This window comes from Ictidomys tridecemlineatus, unplaced genomic scaffold (genome assembly GCF_052094955.1).
Source record: "Ictidomys tridecemlineatus isolate mIctTri1 unplaced genomic scaffold, mIctTri1.hap1 Scaffold_443, whole genome shotgun sequence".
In the NCBI taxonomy this organism is placed as follows: Eukaryota; Metazoa; Chordata; class Mammalia; order Rodentia; family Sciuridae; genus Ictidomys; species Ictidomys tridecemlineatus.
The window spans coordinates 22,962-44,804 of NW_027522866.1; the positions used below are offsets into that span (position 1 = coordinate 22,962).

The 21,843-nt window shown below is 39.7% G+C and overlaps 1 long non-coding RNA gene across 1 annotated transcript in view; it reads left to right on the forward strand.

The window, feature by feature from the left end:
• Nucleotides 1-21,332, forward strand: part of LOC144373604 (uncharacterized) — a 40,788-nt gene extending 19,456 nt beyond the window's left edge. The window contains exon 3 of the long non-coding RNA XR_013433217.1: nucleotides 20,622-21,332. This is a non-coding gene — a long non-coding RNA (uncharacterized LOC144373604). The remainder of the gene's footprint in view (nucleotides 1-20,621) is intronic.
• Nucleotides 21,333-21,843: the final 511 nt, after the last annotated feature.

The following is a 21,843-nucleotide window of genomic DNA, read 5'->3' on the forward strand; positions in this document are numbered from 1 at the left end:
ATTGATATCTATTTTTCTACATATTTTCCCAAGTCCATTCTTGTGACTGACTCTTCAAGTGTGCTGACAATCACACTCTCTCTCTAACAGAAATGCTACTGCAAAACGACTTTTTGTCCAAATTCTAAACTCACTCATCCTCCTAAACCTACACTGCAATCCTACCTACTAACTGTATTTCTCGGGATTTCTCTTCTACATTCAATAATCCGAGGTACTAGATTCTATGCTATTGTATATTGATTAATATGATACATCTGTGCAGAACCTAATTCAAAACTATGTATCCAGGTCAAGGGCCCAATATCCTTCTGTGCTTCAAATCTTACCTAGATTTTTGTTTTCATACTTATATTTCACCTTACATTCTTATAAACATCAAAGTTTTTCAATACCAGTATTCATCCAGCAGAATGACTCCTAACCCAAATCGAACATGATATTAACCCTAACCATACTCTGTTCCCTGTATCTCATTTCATATAAAACCAGGTACAGAGTTTTTCTTGAAATTCAGGTATGTAAAAGATTCTACACCTGCTGAAAACCTCACAGATAGATGCAGAAATGATCCCTGGAGAAGATGTAGGCAACTATGTAGGATCTGAGAGGCCTAAAGTCATCTTCCATGGCAAAAAACCTATCATCCTGATTCATCTGTCTGAATCAGCCTCTCTCTTCTCAATGCAGGCAAGATGGACCAAACCAGGCCGGTGTGAATAACTGATCCCTGGCACCTATAGTATGTATACTTTTCTAACTTGTGAAAAGGTTACAGGAAGATGGGGTAGCCACCATCTCATGGAACTCTTGGAAACCTCTGTTAGGACAAACTGGTTGCCAAGGCAGTGACCTCATTCACTTCCTTGAAGGAAGTGACCTCACCTCACTTCCTCTCTAACTTTGGATCCAGGTATCCAGGTACCCAGAGCCAGCCCCACTCCCAGTGGGCTCACTGTTTTGGATTTACCAAGGACAGAGTCATTCTTCCTTGGCACCTACAGATGTGGTGAAGGCCAAATGCCAGGAAAGCTCTGAAGAGGGGTCTCTTCTGATAAATAAGGTACTGGCTCATTGTTGGTTCCTGACAACTTCACAGTGTTGTCCAAAGAGACCAGAGCTGAGACAGGACAGGCCACTCCTGGGGAACACAGTGTCCCCCACCAGTCAGAGGACAGTTTGGATAGACGCAGACCAACTCAAGATGGGGGAGGTGTTTGTTTGTGTGTGTGTGTGTGTGTGTGTGTGTCCTTGTGGTTTTGTCTCATGTTCTAAGAATATGGAAAAAATATGAATTGTTCAGTTTGGAGTGGACTGCTTATTAGTGAGTCCTTTTGCTCAAGGCGAGTGTTTCTAGGTTGATGTATCCAAGTGTGTCTGTGGTCAAAGAAAGCAGAAAAAAGAATGTATCAGTGGATGTGTCCTATGTAGTGGAAAGCTTTCCAGCACTCATCCTGGCCAATTTAGGAATGGACTGTTGCTTGCCTTGTAGATAGGCAATACCTACTATGGTCCTTAGTTCCTGTAATCTTCCTGAATTTTGGCCACTCTCCAGAAGGGGCTTGTGGTTTTGCATACAAGATATGTACCACCTTCAAGCTCTGTGACATGGCAATGAACTTGATTGCTAAAGAGAATGCCAAGCATCTCAAAAAACTCAGAAATCGGTGTGAGCAATAAGGCTCTGAGTGGAGAAACCCTGCTTGGCTAGATAGCAACACAAGTAGCATGATCAAGAGCTGTCAGTGCCCTAGTGTTAACCTTGAGGAAAAGTCTGCCCCAGGGCTTTTATCTTACCTATTGTTCTGTTCCCCTGAATGTCAGGAAAGTCTTTGCCTCAGGCAATCCCTTTATGAAGCCTCAAGAAAACAGTTTCAAAATGAAAATAAAGGGGCCTCACTGTGGCTCTTTGGTAAAGTGCTTTGTAAAGGGATGTGTCTGAATCAAACTCTTGGCCCTGTGTGAGGCTGTGCCTTAGATTCTCAGCACCCCATGAAACTAAATAGAGATCTCATGAGTCTATCCAAAACTAAAATGACCAAAAGAACAGTAATTTTAGATGAAGTCTCTCACCTTCCTCTGGTAAGGCTCTTGACCTCCATGAAGTGAGAACAGGGATTCTTTGGGTTAAATGAGTTGTTCCAAGCCCTGCAGTAGCTAGCACAGGGGTGGTTGGGTTTTTTCATGACTCCGGGACACATAAAGAATCTACCCCTGGCAGTCAGTAGGCCTCTAATGTGAGAAGCAGAGCAGTATTAACTGCAGGCCCATTATATCTATCCTGGTTCTCAGGAAGGGTGTCCAGGCCACCATGACATTAGGCAAATGAGGGGCATGGGAGCTTACTTTGGACACCATCTAGGACTGCTCCCATATGGGAACTTCCAGAGAGAAGGTTATGATGAGTTTCTATATGGAAGAAGATGAGGGACATGTAGGAGTGTTTTTGTTGGAATTGTGGTCATTTGTGAGGTGGTTGGAAGAGATAACTGGGTCAATCTCAGAATGAACTCTGGTGTGATTCCCATTAGAGACTGAGTTCTGGAAATGACCTCAGGAAGTATTGCCATGAAGACTGTTGGTATTTGAGGAGGCCAAGCATGAGAGGTGCCCTTGGAAACTGAGATCTAGAACCAGGGTGGCTTTCTCCACTACACTGAGAATCTCAGCCATGATCTCACATGATTTTCTTTGAAAGCCTTGTCAGCCATAGTTGAGAGCCAAAACACACATGGACCTCACATTTTGCACCCCAATGGGCCTGGCTTTCTGTGACCTTTTGGCCACTCTTTCAAAAGACTTCCCTGTGTGAGTTGTCCAGAGCTTTCTTTGAAAGGATTTTCCTCACCACTTAAAGGTTACTGAAAGAATCAAAACCCACAGTGCCACCTACTTCATTCTTGAGTGATTGATAGACCAATAGCATGAAATATTTGAAATTCCCATGACTAGAAACCACTGAAGAACCTTGTTGGATCTCTTGTTGCTCATCATGGCTGAACCAGAAAGTGCCTTTGTTGAATAGAATTCATGAAAAGGTTTAGAACAGAGATTTCGTTGAGTTGGATTCTGCTGGGAACTGGGCCTGGAGCAGTGGAGTGCAGGTATGTGATAAAACATCTGTGGTGGGGCCATGTGGATCTGCCATTGGCTTCCAAATGACATGTGACTGACATGGGGCAGCCATCAGACCCTTATATGTAAAGGCATCTTGTTGTGGGGAGATGTTTTGGGGTAATGCTCAGAATCAGGTTGCTATGCTCAAGTGGGCAAAATGTATGGGATAGCAGCCCAGTTGGTGTTTTCTCTTGCAGACCCTGACTCACCACATGTGACAGAACCCCTTCCAGCAATATGTCCCAGTTTGTTGTAGGGACAAACAAGGCATGGCACTGAACATAGCAGGAAACAGTTTTATTTGACTGCAGCCAGGTTCAGAGGGCACAACGTTTGTTTGTAATCAATCAATTTCCTGAACCCTGGGTTTAGGGAGTTTCAGATATTTATACCCAGCATGTAAGGGGAGAGGCTTAGAAGTTCACAGTCTGTAGAAGTTCACATAAAAGCAGCTTTTTGTTTCACTGTTTTGGGCAAGTTAACCCTTCAAGTACAACACCTGAGAATAGGAGAGCTTCTTCTCCCCTTGCTTTTCTCTTCCTACCAGCTGTTACCCTGGAGCCCATTTATAACTTATCTCAAAAATGTAGACATCTCTGTGAAGCCCAGCTCAAGGCCAGAGGCCTTGTTTGCACATTTCTTCAAAGTACTATAGTGGATACCTTTGTGAAAAAGTAGTAAAGGGGTGTCCAGCACCTCGAGTGCTGGTATCTTCCCAGCCAGTCCAAGTAAACATGGCAAGATGAAAATGGGAAGTTTATCTACATTGATCTCTTTTGCAGAGACCCTTTGGATGAGGATCCCCAAATCAGCCATAGAGAAGAGGTAATCTATGGAGAAAGGGGGTGCCACTCCATTGGTCCCCTTTTTCCTCCAGGGAGATGTCTTTCCTGCTGTCCTTTAATAAAGCTTCAACTTTCCACTCTAAACTTGCCTTGGCGTACTTCTCTGGTGTTATACTTCAGCATTGGGGAAGCAAGGACTCATTACCAGTAAACAGCGGTAACAATAACAGTCAAAGTACAGATATAATGCCAAAAATAAAATCATTATTAAGAATTGAAGATAAAAATAATCTTTAGTGATAAGAATTCCTTAATTTGATACTTAAAAATAATAACAACTCTCTCCAGGGGGCAAATTTGTGACATATGCAGTCAAGGGGAGAAATAAAGAATGTAAATATGCTTCTGCCCCTTTCAATTATTTATTTGCTCAAATTAATACAATTTTACTCTATAGGTTCTTAATGAAGAAAACAACAATCCTTAATGATAGGCACTACAATGGAGATAATCAATTAATAGCAAGCATTTCTAGATTAATTCACAGAAAACAATTTTAGATTAATTCTGAGCATTGCAAAACACATTTAATCATGACAGGCTAGTGATAGACATGTTCTCTGAATGCTAAGTTAAAAAGTCTCAAGCCTTAGGCTTCATGTCCTGCAGATGCACACTCACTCAGATAGCAGCGATCAGGTCCCAAACCAAAACAGGCTTTCTCTGGTGTGGAGTGGATGACCAGTTGAGGAGAGGGTCATAGGGAGAAGTTGCAGCCCTCACAAAGGTTCAGACAAGGCAGTGGAGTTTGAGAGCAGTGAGGATCACACAGAGAATCAGGAGAATGATGGCAAGTGCTGGGATGTCAGTGCAAGTCCTCATCAGGCTCTGCAGCTCGAATGCATCCTTGTTTAGGCTGGCTGAATCCCTGTTGATTAGCTCTGTTTTTATACTAAATTTTGGGGGTTTTTGACCACCCCTTGTAATTCTTACCAGGTGCCACCAGATTTCTCCATGATGTCATTTACCATGGGGTCAGAAACATCTGGTCTGTTGATCTCCATCCTGATATTCTCACTTTTCACTCTTATCAGGAGAGGAAAGCCTGCCAGAGGCTTCACTCAGTTTATCAGGTTAAAGAGAAGTAATTTGTCTGAGGCCATATTAGAGGCTCTGTGTGTGTGCCTGGTGTTAAATGACCTCTAATAATGACCTCAGGTTTCAAACTGGAGTTTTTTAAATGGAGTGAGAAACTGATGTGACTCCATTTTTGAGAAATCAGCCTGTACCTCAAAGCAAAGCCGGTCCAAAGGGGGGAGTTACCCTTTCCTCGGTATGTGCTCCTAGGCATATAGCCACCCTGCTGAGTTGTTTATCTGTGAATAACTGGAGAGATCTTCCATGCCAGGTGACCCTGACTCAGTTGCACTAGGTTAGGACCCATAGCAACCCCCTAGCAACCACAATCAGCGTGAGACAGGGAAAATACCTGAAATGCCAGGTGACCTTCCCAGTAGTTTTGGTGATTGATAACATAATTAGACAATCCTGAAAGTTTATCATGTGCACTCTTACAACGTGTTATGGCCTAAACCAATCAGTTCAAATGTATCCACCACTTGAACTAACCAATCACACTTACCTAACTTGTTCCTGCCAATGAATATGCTAATCAATGTTAAGAGTTGTTGTTTGACTTTCCTGTGATGTGGAATGATTGGCTTTGTGATGTTGTGATGCATACTGTATCCCCCAAAATCTTATTAATCTTCACTGAACTAAGGGTCGGGAATTACTCTTGGGACCGCTGCATCTGAATGGTTGTGAGTCCAGGCTCGAGCTTACAATAAACACTCTTGTGTGATTGCATTAGATTTGGCTCCTGGAAATCTATTGGGGTTCCATGAATCTGGCAATACAGGAGTTGCTTAGGATCAGGCCTAAGGCCATTCTCACACAACCCCTTTCACCTTGACAACATAACTCATCTTTTTATGAGCTTGATCTCTTGAGTCCAGTGTCATTTCAAGTTCTGGGTCTAAAAAGACATATTTATTTTCCCTTACGTTTTCAATAAAGCACAAGGAAGTCTTAGAAATAGCTTGCAAGAGGGCAAGGGATGTGGCTCAAGCGGTAGTGTACTTGCCTGGCATGCATGGTGTTCTGGGTTTGATCCTCAGCACCACATAAAAATAAAATAAAGATGTTGTGTCCACTGAAAACTAAAAAAAAAAATATATTAAAAATTATCTTTCTCTTAAAAAAAAGAAATAGCTTGTAAGTATAACAATGTTATACTGCAAAACTTCATGAGATTTCATATTGCTTGCTGTGTGTGACTGACCAGTATGCAAAAAACCTTGGAGATATGTGAAAAATATATCATGAATATAATGGAGAAAACACTTGAGGTTTTTTTTTTCCTTATTGTACACACATTCTGAGGCCAAATGAGGATCTTTATTAGAGCTCATTTCTCAAAGAAGAGATAATGATCATGAGGGAATAAATTAACCTAGATATTATGAAATAAATATAATATATGATTGATTAAAATTGAGGACATATATGGGCATGCCAAATCATTTGCTGAATCATTTCATTTACAGTTATTTAGTTATTTTAATGTTTTGTTTACTATCTGCATTAGAGACATCATTGACCTGAAGTTCAGGAAAAGTGTTAATTCTACCACTGAATTTATCAGGTTTTGTCACTTTGATATATTACTTATTGCCATAGGATCTCTTGTTCTTCAATGTATATATTTATAAATTTACACATTCTAGAAGGTTTTAGGAAGATAAAAGAAAATATATTTTAAAAGAGTAGGTTAAAAAGCTCTTTAAAATTAATGTACCATTGCTACGGTTATTACATAGCATTTTCTTTTTAAGAATGTATTAACCAGCAATATGTATATAATAATAACATAATAACCAAATATGGTATAAACAAATAAACATAAATTAATAAATCTTGTATGATTTATAATAATATTGGTAAAATATAATCAGAGGTGAAAATAAACATTTAAATAATGACACATGCACATGTCCATTTTTATTAAGGTATAGTGAAATATATCTATTTTTGTAATATACTTTTGTTCACAAAAGCATCATAAATATTATTGTAGCTGCACAAAATTAAAAATCCAAATTGTACATATCTCAGTAAATAAATGGCTTTTAGTGACTGAAATTTCTGAGTCTGTTTTGTTAAACACAAATACTCAGTAAAATATGCTCTGAAGAAAACCTCAATTTGAAAATGTAAAAACATAGAAAGGAGTATTTAGAGTTGTTTTACCATGAGTTTAAATTAAAATAGTTTTGATACCTGAACAAATACTCTGAAGTTTTTACCCTTAAGAAATACATATGAAAGAGTACATCAATTCTGTCTCGAGTAATGCAAGCATAAGAGAAAGATGATAAAAATATTAAGTAAGTCTCAAAAATCTGAGGATCAGGAAATAAATGAATTCTTGGCAAGAAAATATCTAGAATCAATTTTGATATAAAGTCAAAACCAATAAGTATTCTAATTTACCAAATCTTAATGACTTAATATATTAGAGAAAAGAAATCAGAATTCCAAGCAAAGACTTGAGAAATGGGTGTGCACATCAAGGTTTAACCTCAGAAAATTTTATACATCTCCTGTGTCTGTCCACATGTCTCTCTCATGTCTTTCCACTGTGACACCAAAAACAAAAACAATGAAGAACAAGTTTTTGAGTAATTATATTTAGGTCTTAAAACAGTTAAAGAAAATGGCTAGCTCTCTTTATCTATTTTTAGTAGTAATTTGCCTTAGTATTTCCTCAATAATTAATGATCACCCTGTGCTTGTTGCTCATAAAATAGAATGTGTAGAACCACCGAGAATGAGGCTCTGAAGACTACTATTTAAATAATGTCAGAACAAAAATCGCCACAGAACAGTAAGAACTGAAATAACAAGGCCAAAGCCAGTGCAGGACCACACAGCATGTAGGGCTGTATCAAGGAGGAGTGGAGGTGGTCTATGAGGTCTGACCTCCCTTAGGCAATGCAAAGGACAGACTAGTATACACTGTCTTAGAAAATATTTTCTTTCAAATCTTATATTTTAATGGATACATGGTAAGAATCCAGAAGTAAAATGTAAAATGGCACATTTACATTCATTTCTGGGATACTTTTACTTCTAGTTCACTAGATTAGCTAATTTTAATGCCTTTCACTATGTCTTAATTGATATTTTAGCTATAGTAGATAACTTTTTCTTTTTCAATATTTATCAGGTAATTTACAAAGAATTCCATTACAGAATACAGTCATTTAAAAAAAATTAATGATGAAATTGTTCAAAACACATACACAGTAATATCACAGGGTATGAAGTCTGTGTAGATACCACAGTCTTTATGTTTAGTTCCTAGTTTAAAGAAAGGATGACTGGCTTGGAAGTTTAGCTTGAAATCTTATCTCAAAGAACTTGAAAGAACTTGTCCTGTGTCTTTAGACAGGGAGACTGGCAGTAACTCAGGGACAACTGTGGGTTTGGCACCTTTATCCATGATCACTTTTTCCTTTGTGGAATACTGTAAACTCTTTAAAGATTCACATTCTCACTCAGCAGTAGGAAATTTTACTTTTTCATCTTTTATTTCCCCTTTTCCATATCTCATTTCTCTCATTTTAGAATTATGTTAGAGAAATTTATTCTCCTGGTTCTACCTTCTGTTTTTTCTCTGAATAATCTTTTCAATATTATCTTTCAAGTTTTATAATAGCCACCTATTTTTTTAAAATTTTTTTTAATCTTGTTTTTAATATACAAATTATCTGTGTTAACTTTTGAGTTTTGCACCTGGTGAGGTATGATTCATTGTGCTCAGGTTTGAAAAAAGATAATCTTTAAGTTAATAAAGTTTCAATCATATGTGTTAAGATAAAGAAACTTAGTTTTAAAATTACCCAGTTTTCAATAATATTTTAAGTACAATAATTTTAAATGAAAAATATTTAAAATAAATTAATTTTCTTTCTCATTTGGCAATCTTAATGAAGTCATAATGACTCATTCTATTCTTCTTATAATTTTATTATATGAAATATTCTTTATCATTTATCATTCATATAAAATTATTAATAGAAATTTATCACTGGTTAAGAGACATGATTCCGCCAAGAGGCAAGTTAAATATAAACTCAAGTTTTTCTCCATACACAAAATAATTTTCTGAGTATAATTTATGATTGGAAAAAAAGCCTTTAAGATGGCAAGTAGTACAAACAAGTTTACTAAAGACTAAAACTGACTCTGAAGGTGCAAGCCTCTCCCACAGCACACCACCATGAAGTGAAGGTTTCTAAGGCCTGGGAAACTAACTGGGGTATTTTTAATGGGGACATGTACTCTTGTGATACTAACAAATTGTAGATGGAAAATGACTCAAAAACCCATAAAATGCAGGAACCCCAGAGTTCTGAGAACTATCTTAGATGTAAGCCACCCAGGAGACCTGCCTGACCATTGGATCTTTTCACTTTAGAACTTTTAGAGTGGGAAATAAACATTGATTAAATAAATCACTGAGATGTGGGGTTCTAAACAACATTTATTTTCTCAACTATGCAGTCTAAAACATTACTCCTAATGGATTGAAGCACAAGTCTCTGGGACACATTTTTCAAGGCTTTTTAATTTTATTAAAATATACACTTCATGTGCCACATTCTTTTCCAAATTTCTTAAGAAACAATGTCAAAGATATGACATTATGCTTGACCATACTTAGGGAGTCACTTCAAGAAGTGTAGAGTCATTCCATTCATGCCAAAATGATATCTTATTTACATAAAGAGTGAGTTTTTAAGTTATTTGTGGTATAAGGTACAGATTCTATTCAAAACATTAGCAAAAGAGATGAAGTCCTGATATATAAAAATAAAATCAGTTTAAAAAATATTCCAAGCTGGATATGGTGGCGAACACCTGTAATCTTTGTTGGCTCTAGGGGCTAAGGTATGAGAATTGCAAGCTCAAAGACAGTCTCAGGAATTCTGTAAGATTCAGTCTCAAAAAAAAAAAATCCTGGGATTTGGCTCAATAGTTAAGCACCTATGGATTCAATTCCTGATTTAAATAGTAATACTAATAATAATTCTAAGTGACATTATGAGAAACACATACAAATTTGTAACTGAACATCTTTTTTCTAGTCATATTGGGGATTGAACCCAGGACTTTATGCATGTGAGGCAAGCACTCTACCAACTGAGCTATATATCCAGTCCTATGACTGGACATCTTACTAGACTCTAGCTTTCTTTTGTGGCTTTTGTGCTTTTACTATTCCTTCTCTTATTCTATACTTTCTGCCCAAATTTTCTCCAGAAACAACAACAACAACAACAACAACAAAACTCACTCCTTCCACAAATTACCTTCATAAAGGACAATTTCTGGAACATCTTGACCCCTTTGGTAAGGATTGTCAAGCCTTCTATTATGAGTTAAAAACTCTATCTTTTTTTTTTAAATTCTGTTCTTCTGCCTGTTTTTCTGTCCTTCTGTTCAAAATTGTGATTTATAAGTACATAGTTACAATTATGGTCTACATTGCTTCCTTAACTTAGAACAATTAAGCGTTTTGCACACTTATGTCTAAACTGCAATACTCCTGCTTTGATTTTTCTTTGGGTTCAGCTACATCACTACTTGTATTAACTTCTTAATACAAGCAGTTTCTGTTGGATCTGGTTCTGTATGGCGTTCAAAAATTTTTGTGCTTGGTGAGACTCTTAGTGAGGTTATATCTCATATACCAGTTTTGATGAAATGAGATTTTTTTTTTTGAAAATGTAGTGGATATGATAAGTAGATGTGACATTGGGACTCATGGAGATAAGTGACTGCAGCATCTACCTGTCTTTCTATGAGATCTTCTTCATGGTATGAAAACATTGTCTTATTTCCTGTTTATAAAATTTAAATTGATGGAGTATACAAACCAAGCTTCATTTAGTTCTGATCTCAAAAGTTATGACCACTACATATCTACATTGTAGAGAGAACTTGGTGTTTTTAAGGGCTACTTTACCTTAGGGAACTCTGTAAAATTTTTTATAACATATAAGTAAAGAAAACAATATTGGTCATGTTCAAATTTTCCAGTAAAATCTGAGAGCAATTATTAATAATTGACAGATAATCAACCTGAGATTCCCAGGGTTTAAGTGAAGTGATATATCATAGTTTATAAAGTTATTAATTGAGAAAAACCTAAGATTAAATTGAAATCTAGCTAAGGTTTTACACCTAAAAAATACTACAATATTCACAAAGTCTTACACCTAATAAATTATGAGGCAAGACTATTACTTTATTGGCTTCTCCATTTAATATTTTCAATTGAGCAACATTTTATTAGAAGAAATAATAGTACTTCTGATGACAAATATATAAGAAAATATTCAACACCTTCAACATCCACAATGTTCAATAGAAACCATGTAAAGTAGGATTTTTATATCTTTTTATCAGATTTTTAGAAAAAGCATTTATAATCTGATAGTTAAAAGCATTTTTTGAATTGTGCTACTGTAAACATTTTTGTAGCTGCATTCTTGTAGAATGCTGTGATTCCCTTCAGTATATGAATTGATAAAGCAAATGTTATTTTTATACAAAATAGGATATTGCTCATCATTAAAGACAATGAAATCATGGCATATGCAGGTAAATGGATAGAATTAAAGAATACTATGCTAAGTGAAGTAAGCCAATCCCCCCAAACCAAATGCTAAATGTTTTCTCTGACATAAAATTGCTGATATGTGATGGAAAGGAGGGAGAAGCATGGGAGGAATAGACAAACTGTAGATAAGACAGTGGAGAGGAAGGGGAAGAAAGAAAGCATGGGAATAGGAAAGTGTTGAAATTAGATGGATGTCATTACCCTAAGTATATGTATGAAGACATGAATGGTGTGACTCTATGTTGTGTATAAGAGATATGAAAAAATGTACTCTATATGTGTAATATGAATTACAATGTATTCTACTGTCATATATAACAAATTAGAATAAAATATAAAAATTACTTTATTAAAGACTGAGCAAATTCAGAGGAAATAAAATATTTAAAAACAAAAAATCATGTTTATATATGTTGAAAATGTTTTATATATTCCATTGTGGAGTTTGTTATACCCCAAAATAACTCTAATATATTATGAAAAAAAGCAAATGCGTTTGAAGCAAATAAAATATATTCATTTGTTAAAAAAGTAACATATTCTCTCATTTAAATCTATTATTTGAGTGAGAGAGAGAAAAACAAAATACAAAGCATGATCAAGAAAGTAAATCAAAATAGGTAGAAGTGGAAAACTAAATGTACAAATGAAGAAAGAAGTCTTAAGTACTAGAGAGAGAATCCATGCTAGAAATAAGAAAAGTAGTAAATACATGATAAGACTTTGAGGAATGACAGGTTATTTATCCTCTGATAAATCTCTGAAAACTTATTTTCTTGGTAGAAAGATGACATATAAAACTATTTCTCATAAGTTTAGATATGATTTTGTAATTACTTTTCCACAAACGTTTATTAAATAATAACAATACCAGATACTTTCTGGAATTTTTCTCTAAGTCAATCAAATATTTTATATATTTTAAAATGTGTGTGTGCATGTGCACTCTAGAACACTATGTATAAATGTATATATGTATCTAAGTTTTATCTAAGGTTAACATTTATATATATGTAAAATAATTTGATTATTTTGTATTTTTCTTAATATAATGGTACATAAAATATTTTTGTAGGAAATATAATGTGAGTGATCTGTTTACTTTTATTTTAAAGTGTCTGAATTTTTTTACATGACTGGCTTTACAAAGCCAGTCATTTCTATATTTTAAATAAAAGATGTGTTAGAATTAAAGCATTTTAAGAAAGCCTACACTCAATGATGTATAAAAGTCCCTATTAAAGACTATTGGCCATTTTTAAATTTTTTTAGTAGAAAATGTTTCCTATAAAAATAAGCAATGTATGTTAGCCCACCACAGTACTTAAATCGACTTTAATATAAACCTATGGCAGGGATGCTAAAAATATTATATTTCAAAGCACAATGGATCTCAAACATCAAATAAAACTCTAGCCTTAATGAAACCAAAACAAAAGATTTGACCAGCATTTTCTGTTTACCACAGAGCCTTCTCTCAAAGAAGTAGGAAATCCTATGCTAAATATTTCATAACATACTCTTGTTGTCAACATTTCCTATCCTTCTATAACAATCACTGGAGTTCCAGATTTCCCCTCACAGTCAGAATTCTATTTTCTTTTATAGAGTATGCTCACAAAGCAAAACAAAGAGGAGTTCATGGAAAAAGGACTTTTCACTCATATTATCCTTACTGTCTTTTTTTCTGGAAATGAATAGAAGGCACTTGTCTTCAAAATTGCTTTCAAACCATAGTTTACTACACTTTTCTAATCCCGATATTGGACTGCAGCAATCTCTTCTGTGGGAGCCAGTGTTGAGGGTCTTCTGCTGCCAAACAGAGGCCTCACAAGCCAGGTGGAATGTGAATGAGCCATGTCATGTATTGTGAGCTGCATGGCTTACACATTTGCTTTCCAAAGGAGTCAACCTGATGTGATCTAAAAGGTCCTGTATTATATAAATTCTGATTTTATTAGAAACTGGCCATCTTTATTCAGCTCAACTAGTGTGCTGCTCCTAATGGTCTCTGCATTAATATTAGTGCAACACAAAAGAGCAGTGGGCTTCAACCATTATTTTCCACCTGTTTCAATCCAAATATTCATCAGGACTACTTCAGGACTTTTTGTATAAAAAGCCCACCCTCTTATATAGGTTAATATGCTTAGGCATTGGATGAAGAGGAAGAGCTGGAAGAGTATGGTTGGATCTAATGCAGTGCAACCATTCTGATGTGCTTGGGACTCCCCCAGTTTCACCACTTAGTTCATGTCATAGGAAATCCTTCCATCCTGGCAAATGGGATAGCCAACCTTCTGCATGGCCTGGGACCCAGGCCTTTGTTGCTACTTAGCTGGACTTTCATGGCAGCCTTCTAGCCAGCCTCCCTTACCTTACCGCCCCCAACTCCAGTGAAAATGCAAATCTGACCTGCTGAAGAACCAAGTTATTGGCAATGACATTTGCTGCATACTTGCAGCCATATTATATAAGCCTTGTGTCATAAGGACACACTTCGGAAATATTATTTTCTGGAAGCCACGAATCAGAGCCATCTTGTATAGTTAAACCAATCTGCTGTCCTGCCTTCTGGATATGTGAGCATGCCATGGACTTCCACACATGGCCACTGCATCTACATGTCCCCTTTTCTCTGTCTAGCAACTTCATATTCACTAAATCCTGGCTGTCTTTTGTTGCCTCCCAAGAAACCTTCCTTGTCATAGCAGCAATAATCCTTCCTTTGATACTTGTTCCCTTTCTTTCTGTTGGCTCTGGGATTGGGGTTCATGTAGCACCAGACATCTAAGAAGATCATTTCTCCCATGATCATTGGCAAAACAACTAATGGCAGAATGGAAAGTACTTTGTGTTTTTATATGCATTTGACTGAGTTCCTGTTTTCAATTATTTGAAGTCTAAGCCTAGGAGTGGGTGCTGGGTCCTGTAGTCATATTATAAGAAATTCATTGTTATACATATTAGGGTATCTCTTGCATTCATAAGTACACAAACAGGATTTGGTCCACTTCATTTCCCGGTGCCTGCCCTTACACTACCTCCTGCCTACTGACACTTTCTCCTCTTCTGGTTTCTCATCTATTTTCGTGAGTCCCTCCCCAGATTTTTTTTCTTCTTGCTTTCTAGTTACCTCATGAGGGAAAGCATATGTGGGTCCTACAGTAGTTCTAGGTTAACGTTTTGAGAAATTGGCAAACAATTTCCAGAGCAGCTGTGCCTTTTACATCCCCACCAGCAACATGTGAGGATCTGACCTCTCCAGGACCTCATCATCTCCTTTATGTCATATTTTAACCAGTGAGTGAGTGTGGAGTGGTGGCTCACTATGGTCTTGATTTGCATTTCCCAGTGACTGACAATGCTGAGCATCTTCTCATGCACCTGTTTGCCATCTGTATGTCTTTTTTTGGAGAATTGTGTAGTCAAGATCTTTGCCTATTTTTTAATTGTATGATTTGTCTTATTGATTTGAAAGAACTCTTTGCATATTCTGGATATTAGACCTTATCAGACAGATGATCTGTAGATCATTCCTCCCATGTCACTATCTACTGTATCTTCACTTTTGCTCATCTTGTTTTAACCAGCAGCACTTTGGACCGTGTGTGATCTAATGATTAATCTTGAGGGGATCTTGGCTCCCTAGGTCTCAGCAGTTCTGGGAATGGCCTCCCTATTCCTGTCTTTTCTCTCTAACTCCTGCCCATGGGCCTCGTTTGCCTTTGGCATTCCTTTTGTGTGTTCATGGGAAAGATTTTGAGAGCCTTGCTGAGCATTCCCCATCACTGTGTGCTCAGTGTAGTGGCCTCCTGGGTCCCTGACGTGGCAGCTCCTGGCCTTCCTGATCCCAAGGTGATTCTTCCCCACTTGCAGGTGAGGGGCAAAGTCCATCTAGTTCCCCACATGCCCATAAAACTCCATGAATCCCAGTGGCAGGAAGTGACCTGTCCAAATTCAGACTAAACTGAAAATTAATGGAAATGGCCAATGCTTTAGGGTCCGATTTTCAAACACTCGTAAAGATAACAGGACACTTTGTTTTCAGAAGAAAGCCACTCACAGTGTTCTTCCTGTCTCCTGGGGGGAGGACAGTATGCCCATACTCCCCACTATGGGATTGTGTTCCCCTTCGGAGTCAACCCAGGATGTTTCTTATACATGTTTTTTCCTACCTCATAGAATTAAGGTGGCAGCAGGTGTGAAGATCACAGCCTTGAGAACCAGCAATGGAGACCAGTGGGCAGTGGACCACAGCAGCACCCAGATGAGGGCCACCTTGGCCTGCTTGGGTCACCAGACACCCAGGGCAGATGAATGCTGAGAGGCTCAAGGCCCAGGGCAGTCGAGAAACTGGGGACTGTGTGGGAAGCCGGGGCTGGATGTTGTGTCTAGACAGATGCAGCTCCACTGAGGAGACGTGCACGTCCTAGCCCAGTAGCTTGGCTTCTGAAGGGCTGTGGTACAGGACACATGGGGCAGAGCTTGGTCCTTCTGCTCTTCATGCACAAAGGCCTAATGAGGTGGAAGTTGTTCAGAGCCGCTGAGTTCACATTTATCATGGTGCAGGGTTTAATATCTAGTTTCAGATCATCTTTATTATTGTTGTCATTATTGTTTTTAACTAAGGGTTGATGAATGTAGTGGAAAAGCAGAACTGACATAAGAGGCAAGAGGAAAGTGGACATTTTATGGCAGACAGAGGAAAGCTCAGGCTTTGGGTCATTGTTCCTTACCACCCAAAAAGTCATTTTTCTGATATCACACCTGGGGTACTGGTGCATGTTTTTGGTCTTAAGCTAGGTCCCTGGTGTTACTGGCTGGCAGTCTCTCTTCTCCAGCTGGGGCTCGAGCCTCAAGTATGTGGGCTGTGCTCAGCTGTGCCGCAGAGAGAAGTCCTCACTTATGATGTTGCATCGGGACACCTGGTGGGTGACAGGATCTCTTGCCTCAAGTCTTGGCCCCTCCCCTTCTACTTCATTCCAGCAGGAGAACTGACCACCATCCTCTACATTATCCCCTTATGGTCACAGATGGCTGCAGCTCTTCCAAGCATTGAAAACTCACCCAGAAATATCCAGAGGTTGAAAAGGAGTGGGACTTGTCCTATGTGTCTTTTTCTACAATCAGTCTCCAGGGGAGTCTTCCCTTCAGAGCTCATCAGTAAGCTGTGGGATCTCTGCCTTTGCCCAAGAAGCAGGTGCTCTTGAAAAGTACCTGTTGGGTAGTATTTTGGGCTTTGTAGTGGGAGATGGTCTCTGCCATCAGGGAATGAAGAGGGGAGAGTGGCAGATAGTACTCTTCAGAGTTGGTGTCTGTCAAGGGCTGTGGCTTTATTCTGTTTTGCACAGTGTGTGATGCAGCTTTTCATTACTGTGACAAGGATACCTGACCCCTACAGCTCTGAGGAGGGGAGGTTTACTTTGTCTGACCATTTCAGAGGCTTCAATTCATGGTTGGTCAAATAGATTGCTCTGTGCCTGAGGGGGTGCAGAACATCATGGCTGGAGGGTGTGGTGGGGAGAGATGCTCAGCACCAGGCCTTGGGAGTGGAGAAAGCAGAAGCTGGGGATGAGATGAACCTTCTCTGACCACATCCCCAGGATAACCTTCCTCCAATGGGGTCCCACTGCCAATAATACATTCCCATCTTTAATACATCTGGTGCATTATCCCACTGAGGAGGTCAGCACCTGGGAATGGAGTTATTTCCTATGAGCCCCACCTCTGGACATTGCTCCACTGGCGACTAAGCCTTTAGGTGCATGAGACTTTGGGGTACTTTCCAGACCCAAACCATAACACAGAGCACTGTTGTGCATATTCCTGGTGGAAAAGTTCCTCTCAGGTTCTTGGTTTATCAGGTGGTTTTGTCCATTTGGTCCTGTAACAATGAAGGTATTCAGGCAGGTTGAGTTCATGGTGGACGGGCACCAGGAGTGTTGGATTAGGGCTCTAATCTTCTCCTCAGAGCCTGTCCCCATCTTTGCATAGTTGTATTCCTCTCAGGTGCTCTCCATCCTGGAGGAGGATAGTGGACACTGACTACATCTGCATCCATCTGCTGATGTGGCCACTCTGATAGAAGCTTTTCTTCCCGGACAGGCCCAGCACAGGTCCTGGTTATCTCTGGCCCTGGGGATATAACTATGATCATGTGATCCCCTAAAAAATTGCCATAGCCAGTCCTGAAGTCAGGGGTTCCCATCAACCTCAGCTGTTTGGGATGGAAGGTGGGAGGGGGTCTGGGGGCCATGGTCTCATATGGGGACTTGAGTGAGAGTGATCCAGACGATCACCACAGTGTCTGGGGTTCAGATGCCCTAGAGAATGCTGTGCGTTCCCTCTGTCCCTGCATCCTGTGATACTGGGTAAGTGATGTTGTCCAGGTTCTATGCAGAGAGAATTTTGTTGAAATATTTGGTCAAGTTTTTGTTTTTGGAGGTGCTTGTCACTGTTGTTTTCTGAGAGCAGAGTCTGCAGTTCTTAGAAGTGGTTGAGAAAGAGTTGTTTGATTGACAGCTCCTGGCCCCACCCTCCTCCCCAGTGTGGAAAAAGGGCAGGGATTGTGGCTGTGGTGTGATAATTTATGCTTATCTAGTATCCCTCTAGAATCCATTCCATAATATAAATAAATAACTGCTTCTTTCTATGCCTTCTGTTGCATTGTGATATCAAATGAGGTGTGAAACACAGGCCTGTGGAGGGAACTTCCTGCTAACAGGAATGTGTGAATATATCTCAGCACATCATCCAGCAGGAAGCTGTGATCCCTGGGTTGTGACAACCTTGAGTGAATCTGAGTTTTTAATAGAATATAATGCACAAACTGCCTGAAATTCTGTGATAAGAATTACACATGTTGTGTGGGGAGCCCTGATGCACACAGCTAGGAGGGCAGTGCAGGTCTTAATTTAAAATATTCTAATAAATACTCACCCTGAGGGAATGTGAGTAATAAAGATGAAACCAGAAGATAAAGTGTTGTGTTGCCAAAAGAGAAAATATTAGAAAAAGAAGCAATTTGGAAAGGTTCAGAACAGATAAGATGAACCCAAGAGAACAAGACAGAGGACATGGCTCTCTGCATGGAAGCCACGTAATTTGACCAGTGGGGGCAAGTGTTTTCCTGCCTTGTCTAGCTGCTGGACCTAGACCTCAGGAGGTGAGCCACCAGGACCCATAGTTCAAAGCTCTCCTCTTCTGAGCACTGCGGTTGGGGCAGAGGGAAGCTCTGTTGTCTACAGGGAAGAGGGGAAGCAAAGCCCAGGCTCTCTGGAGAGGACATGCTGTTGCCTTGGTCCAACATGCGCTGGGAAATGTCAACATGTTTAGAAACCTGTAATCCCTCCCCAGCTCCCTTCTGGGATTCTTCTTTGCTGCTGTAGTCCAGACAACATGGTGACAGTTTTCTGGCTTCCATTACTGGAGCACACACTTGAGACATCAACTTGCGGAGAGAAGGGGTTTGTTGGCATATAGTTTTATAGGATTTAGACTGGTCAGGTTTGGGGGCTTGTGGTGAGTTAGTACCCTGTGGCAGGGAGCGTGGGGTGGAGAAAATGTCGACTTACTTTTGCCCTGAACAAAGGAGAAAGAGGAGGGAGCTGGCTTCATGCAGCCTCCCTCAAGGCCCATGATCTAGAGCCTTCTGCAAAGTCCCCAAAGGTTCCCCACCCCATTAACACCAGATTAGGAAACCCATCAACACCTGGCCTCTGGGGACCACCCAGATGCAAACGGAAGCAATCACTAATGAAAGAGGGGAGGGCCACCCTGTCAATCAATTTGATGAGCCCAGTTTCTTTTTGATGATATTTAAACATTGGCCATTGAACCAAAACACAGTGATGATTAAGACATCCAGCACATAATGGGTCATGGGGCATGAATCAGGCTGTGTCTCCCAGTGGGCTAAGACTTCACACCTAAGCCGAGAAAAAGGAGGAAGCTGCCTGCAGGTTCTCATCGGGCCATGCAGCACTTCTACAACTAGCCAGTGCAGCTGCCCCTCCTCACCACCGTTTGGTGTTAGCTTCTCTTCTCCTTCTGTTAAAGGATCAACTGAAAAGTGAAAGAACACAGAGAAGGTTTAGTCTGTCTCTCAGGAACATCTTATGTGATTCGGTAATCTATACCTTTTTTTTTGTAATGATTTTGTCACACACAAAAAAACACATATATAGACAGACTTATATAAAATTATATATATATATAATTTTTAAAGTCTTTCAGGAGAACAACATTTCAAAAATTAGAAACCTGAGTCTTCGAAGTGGACATCTGTCATTATTCCCACTTGAGAGCTGTTTGAGTGGAGGCCCAATTTAGCAACTCTCATGGTCCCACAGCCAGTTTGTGGTCAAAGCCATTGACTCCAAAGCCTGTACTTGGACCACTGCCCGAGGCTCTGAAGATGCTTGTCAAGGAGTCCCTCCATGTGTCCCCTTCCTGCAGCTCTCTGTCCCACTAGATGAAATGCTCAGTAGCAGCAGCACCTATAGTGCCAGCGGGCATCTAGCACATGGACCTAGGCAACAAAGGCCCCTTCAAAGACAGAACCACATTCTCATCTCCAGAACTTGTTAGCCTGAACTTTGGTCAATAGGCCTTTGCAGAGGTGGTTGATGTGGGCTATAAAGTTGCCTTCACTGAGGAACTGGCACCTCCCTCCTTGGCTGGACAGAGGAGGGAACTGGCACCATGTTCTGGGAAGGAATCCATTGCAGCTTCTCATTCAGTGAGAAGCAGACTTCTTTCCACAGAGGATCCTGAAAGCTCATCCTGAGATTTGGCCACAGACAGGCAGCTGTGGGCCAGCTTCTGTGAGCACTGCCATGTTTGGGTCAAAGGTGCCAATCATTTCCTTGGTTGACAAAGGAGGATGGGTTGTTTACTGTGTTCTTGACTTTATACTGAATTATATGCTTCAAACTGAACTTTAATATGCGTTTGTTTTCCAGAGCAAATGGCTCAGTCTACAAGATCCTACAAGTGGACTTTGGCATCGACAACAGCAGTGGTCTGACTGGGACCTAGCAAATCAGCTGGCAAGTGGCATACCCAAAGACTTCATGAGTGAGCTGGTCATTTCTGAGATATTTATCTGCCAGACAACCTTTGTGTGCATCGTCCCTCTTGGAATGGTGTGCAATTATGGCTTTAGTAGAAGAGGTACAGAGAAGTTTTCTTTGAATACTTTGATTACTCCGATGTCATGAAGCAGAATGTCACCTGTTTTCTCCGATGCACTTGGTACATGTTGTTTAAACAAGAAAACTATTCTTAAATTGCATTTCATTTACCTCCTTTTCATAGTGCCTCCTGGAAACTATATAAGTCTACTGTGTAAATCCCTTTTCATTTTTGGAGATTGTAGAATGGTTTCTTTGGGAGCCCTAGTCCTTTATTGTATCCATCTTTGAGCATTTCAGGACCAAGTGCTGTGCTGAGGGAAGATAGTTTTATTGAAATGTATGGTAGGGTGTGTGTTGGGACAGAGTTCTGTGTGCCCAGTTACCAGCCCCTCATCAACTAGATTGTCTTTGAGAGTCCCCAGGTGGCTTGGGATTGGCAAACTTTGAAGTGCAGGTGGACAAAAACAATCTTGTTTGCAACTGCCCAGATAAACTTAGACAGGATCCCAGAGCCCAATAAACTGCCTGTGGTTTTGCTTCATGGGTCAGGTCAGGGTTTCTTTCCCTGTGTTTGGCTGTAATTCTGTCCACAACTAAGGCCCAGGGACCACACTTTAGGATGGAGTCATGGATGGTATTCCAGTTTATAAAAAGGAGGGGGCTGTGGCCCTAAGGGAAGGCCATGCACTCCATTCTCTTCTGTCCTGGAAATGGTCAGGTACATTCTGCACTGAGTTGAACTTCCTGCTGGGACCTCACACACAGGTGTTCTGGGGAAATCTGTGGATGCTTTGGATCATTTGTCACTTAAGATGGATACCAGAGTTGAGTCAATTACAGATGAAAACCCTATTCATTAATTAATCTACCTTTACTCCCCCCATCCTGAGAACCAAACATGTGCCCTTTGCCTGGAACACATGTTCCCTGCCTCTCCATGGGATGGTTCCTCTCCTGCACCTTGGCTGTTAGAGAGGCACCTTCCCTGACCACACTGCTTTGTGCAGCCCTCAGTCCCTCTCTGCTCTTCTTTTTCTGTCCATGTCTT